This window comes from Myotis brandtii, unplaced genomic scaffold (assembly GCF_000412655.1).
Source record: "Myotis brandtii unplaced genomic scaffold, ASM41265v1 scaffold49, whole genome shotgun sequence".
NCBI lineage: Eukaryota > Metazoa > Chordata > Mammalia > Chiroptera > Vespertilionidae > Myotis > Myotis brandtii.
Genome location: NW_005368707.1, coordinates 1,852,057 through 1,858,850, shown reverse-complemented (window position 1 = coordinate 1,858,850; position 6,794 = coordinate 1,852,057). Strand labels below are relative to the sequence as shown.

Sequence of the window (6,794 nt, the reverse complement as noted above, 5' to 3'; positions counted from 1 at the left end):
CGGGCCAGGGTTTCCCTCCGCCGAGTTTCGGGAAGTTAGCCCCGCAGCCCGTTACGCAGGGAGGAGGGGTGGGACCGGGGGCAGCTAGGCGTGCGTGTGTTCAGAACTGCGACATCGCCCGTTTCCTTTCCGGGCGAGTGGCGAGAGCCGCCGTGGCCCCGGTATCTCTCCTCCAAGTCCCAGGGTCGCGCGCGATTTTGAACTCCCAGCGCCGCGGGCCCAGCCGTCCCGCGGTCCACACCCCTCCCTGCAGATTCTGGACGCGTGCGGGCTCCCCGAAGGGAGTCGAAGGGAGTCGTTTAGTCCCTGGTGACTGCCAGCAGCCCCAGGCACCCTGAGCGGAGCTCCAGGAGGCGGTAATTGCATTACTGTGAGTTAGCGGCTGGGAGGCTCCAGTCCAGGCCGCAATCTGGGTCAGGTGCGGGGTTAAGCGCTTCTGGCGCAGGCATGACAGCTCTGGTGAAGTCTGACCGTTTATTGCCATTGGAAGTTCCCAAGAAGGGAGAGGACAGCAGGGGAAATTAGGAGAGCTCCTTGTTTTCCACGAGTTTGGGGGTAACTGTACAACCCCCAGCACATGCACAAGTACTGCCACTGAAATGGCAGGGGCAGTCTCTCCTCTCCACCACACGCCAGACATCACGGAGCTGGACGCAGAGGAGGAGGTGCTGCTGAAGGGAAACCCAGGGTCCTCTGCTCAGGTGTGAAACATGATCCCTCAGTATCAATGGATAGAATTCATTTGTTTTATCTGCTGCCACTCCCTTCTCCTGTGGTAGGGAAAGTGCAGAAACTGGTTTGTCTGAAGAGCCTAAAGTAGAAGAGGATCTTACTAGTACACTTTGGAAGGCTCTTCATCTTTCTTCCTTAAACCTCACAGTTTCCTCCAAAGAGGTTCTGAGGAAACAGGTTTAAAGATGTTTATAGGATCCAGAGTCTGTCCTCCTCCAAAGAGTACTTCCTATTTGCTCACCCCAGTCTTTGCCCAAGGGTGTTCCTGAAGAGTATTTTTGTGGATTGCTGATTGAAGAGTCGGGGTATATGCTGTTACCGTAGGTTTGGTTTGATATTAGGCATTAGGGTTAGATTGACTTTTCACATATTGCTTGCTTTTGTTAGGGCCGCTGCCTCAACTAAAACAATCTTAGTTTAATGCTTAGGGTATATGAAGACAATTAAAACCTTAGAATTACCTGACAACTGCAAGGAGAGTCAGCAGTAGCTGTCCGTTACTTTATGTGGTGTCCCCTTGGCAGGTGGGCCTGGGGTTGGAACTCTGCAAGCACTGAGCTCTGTTGCCTTCCCTGCCCCAAGGGGCTGTAGTTCCCACCCTGTTATAACTGTGTGACTTTGCCATCTCCTCAATATGTGTTTAAAATTAAGTGACATTTGCCTTGGAAATATGGCCAACCTTAACTGCCTGGTGAGTTAAAACTCCAAAAATCCTTTTAGGCTTCTAAGAACATGGTGTTATTCACACACCTTTATCCATTATCAAGCTCAAGTATATGGTATGGGATGTTGGTATTGTCTTGCGTGTACTTAAGGTGGAATGTTTAAGGAAATATGTTGTCTGAAGTCTGGAATGAGTCTGTGACTCAGAATGTCCTAGTGCAGTGTCATCAGTTGTGGAGGTGGCGAGGCATGGTGACTGAGGGCAAGCCTCTGAAGTCTGAACGGCCAGCTACAAATGCCACCTGCACCATTTATAGCTCTGTCATGTTGGGCAAATTGCTCAGCCTCTCTGAGCTTCAGTTTGCTCTTCTAAGATAGAGATGATATAATAACTTCTGGTTTCAAGCTGTGTAGCTGCACAACACATTTTCACTAATAACCATAGTGTTTATAAACAGAATCTTTTTCTTCCTTCCCTCAGCCAAAAAAGTGAAATGGTGGACCCTTGTCTTGAACTCCCTTTTCTTTTTTATTAACACTGCGGTGTAGTGCAGTTAGTGATTCTTTCTCTCAGCAAGTGGTGGTGGTGATGGGGGTGGGTTGGCACTGATGGAAAACTTTGTCTAGTTGCCCAAGGAATTTACAAGGAACTGTAGAACTCTCCTTTGAGTTTTACAACTGTGTCATTTTGTGGCCACCCCTGCAGTCATTTCTCTTTCCTTTAAATTTTAAGCCAGTATTCTAATGACCAAGATGATAGGACTTAAAAAACAAACAAACAAACAAACAAATCAAACAAACTGGAGAAAAGGAAGCAAGTATTCTCTTTGTTCATTTACTAGCCATTTATAACACTAATTAAAGAAAATTATCAGCTTCTGTGAAAATTATGCTGGCACAGTCTTGGTTTAAAGGTGAGCCACCAGATTGATAGCGAAGGGAGGAGTGTTTGAGATAATATTTCAAAAACATTTGCTCAAACAAGGTAAACTATGTGCAATCTGAAAATTGCTAAACTAACTTTTGGAAGGTGCCAAAAAGACACAACATATGTTCAGTTAAGCGAAACTAGTCAACAACCAGTATAGCTATTTCATGTGTTACGAACTGGAACGCTTTTCCATTTAGCAAATACAGGTGGAAAAATGGGTTTCTTTTAATATGTCAAGTTGTTTGTGAAAGACCTTTTCCACTGCTGTTTCATAATTCTTGATTTTATTTTTGCATTTATCTTTTAAACAAGCATGGGCTAAAGTACTGCAAATGTTATAATGTCCTTAAACACCATCGGATCATGAAAGTTGTCACCAAGAAGTGCATAGCGCTGGAGCACAGGGAGGGGTTGCCATTTAAAGCCTATATCAGTTTTACACTTGGATACAAAGTGTAGCTTTCTACCATACTGGAAAATGATCTGGTGAGTAACCAAATGACAGTATGCAAAGGGTTAGGAGCGAGGTCCCTGCTTTTGTGCATCTCACTTCATTTGTAGGTACTTGTTGAGCTCCCACTGGGAAGAAAGCAGCTGCAGGGCATGCACCAAACCTGCCCTGGGCTGTCTCTTCCATTCTAGGAAGATGAACAGGCAGCTTGTTCAAGAGCATCTTGCATTCCCCAGCTGTTCCACAAACTTCTTCCCATATGGAAGAACTTGCCAGCTGCTGTGGCAACTGTACTTGCATTTGCTGCTTTTGTGCAGTAACCAAAGAAGGTAAAAATCCAAACACCTTTGTTAAACTGTAGCCATTTTACATAGTCTGTTTGTTTTTGTTATGTCAATGGTATTCTAGATACAGTCTGTCAGGGGAGAAAGTTTAAAAATAAATGTCAGAATTAACATGATTCTGAATACATTTTTTAAGGATAACCAATATGTATAGTTTTCCCTTACTTAAAAGCTAGGCTGCTTTTGTATATCGTTGACTAATCAAGGAGTGGGTCTAATATTGAAATTAAGGTGTGTGTTTCTTTAAATGGCCATATGAATCAGGTTTAGTTATATACATTTTTCTATTGCATGAAATGTATAAAAGTTACAATGTGTGTCTAGACCAGCCGTGGGCAAACTACGGCCCGCGGGCCGGATCCGGCCCGTTTGAAATGAATAAAACTAAAAAAAAAAAAAAAGACCGTACCCTTTTATGTAATGATGATTACTTTGAATTTATATTAGTTCACACAAACACTCCATCCATGCTTTTGTTCCGGCCCTCCGGTCCAGTTTAAGAACCCATTGTGACCCAGTTTGCCCACCCCTGGTCTAGACCTTGCTTTTTTGTTTTCAGAAGATTAGGTTATTTTGCGTTGGTTAGAGTCGAAGTTTAGAAGGTACTTTGTCCACACCCCTTGTCTTATCCATATGAAAACTCGAGTTTCTAAGCAGTTTTCACTTATCCAAGGTGATTTGGCTCTTGGTTTAATTCAGAGAATCTTTTGCTGAGTGTGTACAGTGCTGCAGGCCTGAAGAACTCTGTAGATAAGTAAGGGCTTAGGCCTAGCCCCAGAAGGACTCACAGCTGACAAACAACAGACTTAAATGAATACCACCGGAGGGCTGACACAGAGGCAGCACCTTTGTGTGCAATTACCTCTTCAGGCACTTTTTTTTGGTAATAACTTTGGTAGTGTAATCTTGTCAGCTCAAATAAAGTCTGAGTAACAAGTTGACATATCAGTAAAAATCGAGGAGAGTCTGGGTACAGGAAGAGAGAAGAAGCATTATGTGGTTTATCAAATTGTGAGTACCTGTACTGAAAAGAGAAGGCTTTGTGTTTTGCATGGAGACCCCGGTCTCTACCTCAGCCTCCCTGTCCCAGAACTCCTGCCCAGCTCTCTAATGTATTTTGCCCTTCTAATTAGTGTGAATGAAGGTGAATAAATGATCTCTAGAAGATACAGCATAAATCATAGAGCTTTATTGGAATTCTCAGCTTCAATCCCTTTGTTTTAGAAGAGGTTATAAAATAAGTCATAATCACTTGGACATGTGTAAGACCCTCTAACTCTGAGTCTCAGCTAATTCTTAGAGGCTCTTGAACTGGAAACTGCTGTTGCTTCAGATCCCCAGCTACTCACAGTTGCTGAGTTAGACCCACAATTTTAAACCCTTTAATCCCTTCTGGGCTCCATTTACACATTCGTGTATCTTTTACCTCATCTGTTTTGCACAGTGACATTAGATTTTCACAATGTTTCAGCTTTCATTGGTTTTACTGGCATTTTCATTTGAGACTCAAGAACTCTGTTAGGCTCTCAGGGTTGATGACCCTCGCGGCTCTATTTTGCCGAAGAGGAAACTGAGGCTTGGCACCTGAGCACCTTGCCTGGGCTAGGATTAGAATGTAAGTCTGACTCAAAACTCAGCACTCTCTCGGCCAGAGTCTTGGAAGGATCAACTTAAACAAATCTAGAGAAGTTCAGTCACTTCCTTGCTGAGCTTCACTGTGCGTGTGGACTACAGTGGTCCTCACTGGGCTCTTTCCCTGAGATAACTGTTTCTTATTATACTTCTTGTGCATTTTACTTGTTCATTCATTAATCATGTTATGTCTTTAAGTCTTGGCTCTCCAAGTGCAACTGCCAGCTTTCTAACACATGGACCCCTCCTTCCCATCACACAGGCGTACACACACACATACTCATAGAGGACCAACAATGGCTATTGGATCCATTATCCAGCCAGCACCTTTCAGAAGATGACCTCACATTTATTTCATCAAAGTGTTTATTCCTGATTAATAGTTTGGAATGCTACACAGTTCTTGGTGAATGTCAGCTATAGATGGATGGTCAGAGTTTACTCTTGTCTTTTCCACAAGGGGGACAGTTGAAACATGAGCCAACACCCTTTGGTAATGGTGACTATACTGTCCCTTCAACATTGTGCTCAGTAGAGGTTAGAAACCTCTAAGAGGTGATGAGCTTTGGGGGTGCAGTAGAGGCCCTCCTGTTTTTAGGGCTTTTCTAATACTCCTTGTGCAGCCATTGTCCTGTTCCTCACACACACCCCTCCTGCCCCCTAATAGTCCACCCTCCTGCCCCCTAACTTTGGCAGCTTCCTCCTCATTCTAAGACCCTTTGTTTTCCCTCTGACATGCTGCCCTTCCTGCTCCTGGTCTGTTGCTGCTCGCCCAGTCACCTCCTGGCAGTCCTCGGTTTCAAGTGTCTTACGGATGGACGCTTTGCCTTGGATGCCCTTATCTCCATCTGTCATTGGTGTTTAATTGCTTTCCCCCACTCTCCAGCCTGCTCTTTGACATGGGGTAGATTTCCCCCCTTGCTGTTTTTTCTGTTCACTTCTGTCAGCTTTTCTTCTGGCTGATTGTGCTGTCTCTTTGTGCCTACACTTTCCTTGTGTTTCCAGAATGTGTCTTGTGTCTTTGTTTCTATCCAGGGCTACCCTGCTCTTTCTTTCTCTCTTCCTCCCCACACCCCCATTTTACCACTCTTATTTTTTTTTATTGAGGTATAATTGACATATATATTAGTTTCAGGTGTACAGCATAATGATCTGATGATCTTTGTGTATATTGCTAAATGATCACCATAATAAGTCTAGTTAACATACATCATCCCATACAGTTACAAAACTTTTTTCTTGTGATGAGAACTTTTAAGATTTGCTCTCTTATCTACTTTCAAATACATAATGCTTCTTCCCATTTTTGACAGTGCTTCTTAAGAAGTAGATCCTTTCTGCCTTATTTGTTCTTCTCAACAGTTTGCAGGCGTGGTACGAAGCCAGTCCTGTTTGGCTGCCACCTGCACTGGGTATAATAATTAGGATAAATACTCTGTCACAGTTTTTATTTAGAGCAGTGGTTCTCAACCTTGGTTACACATTAGAATCACCTGGGAATCTTTTTAAAATCCTGATTTCTGGGCCTCACCCTCCGGAAATTCTGTTTCTTTGGTTTTAAAAAAACAGTTCTTTGGAATTGAAACTTGGATACGCCAGTTTTAAAGCTGGTCAGGTCAGGGTATTTCAAAAGCCTGAACTTTGGGGAAAAGGGGTTGAAATTTATTTTGGCTTTCCTTTCACATGGCAGTACCTGGAAAGTAACTGAACCATGAGCTTGTTTTTGGATAACTTTTCCCTTGCTAGTGGAAATTGTACACACACAGAGCAGAATTAACATTTTCTTCTTTTTATAAAATATTATATTTCTGAAAGATCTTGGGAGGCAGCTTGTACTTTGTGGCCACTCTGGCTTGCATGTAAGTTATAAGTGATTGGTTGTATTAACACTGTGCTGAGGCATTTGTTCCAGAGGCTCATCTGGGGTATCTACACTAATAAAAGAGAAACATGGTAATTAGCGTACGACCGCTACCCTTCCCATTGGCTAATCAGCATATCCTTATGCAAATTAACTGTCAGCCAAGATGGCAGCCGGCAG

The 6,794-nt window shown here is 43.5% G+C and overlaps 1 protein-coding gene across 1 annotated transcript in view; it reads left to right on the top strand.

Annotated features, from left to right (window-relative positions):
• The window catches only part of LOC106727858, a 19,261-nt gene that overhangs the window by 8,305 nt on the left and 4,162 nt on the right, over positions 1–6,794 (top strand). The gene's annotated exons all lie outside the window — the stretch shown is intronic.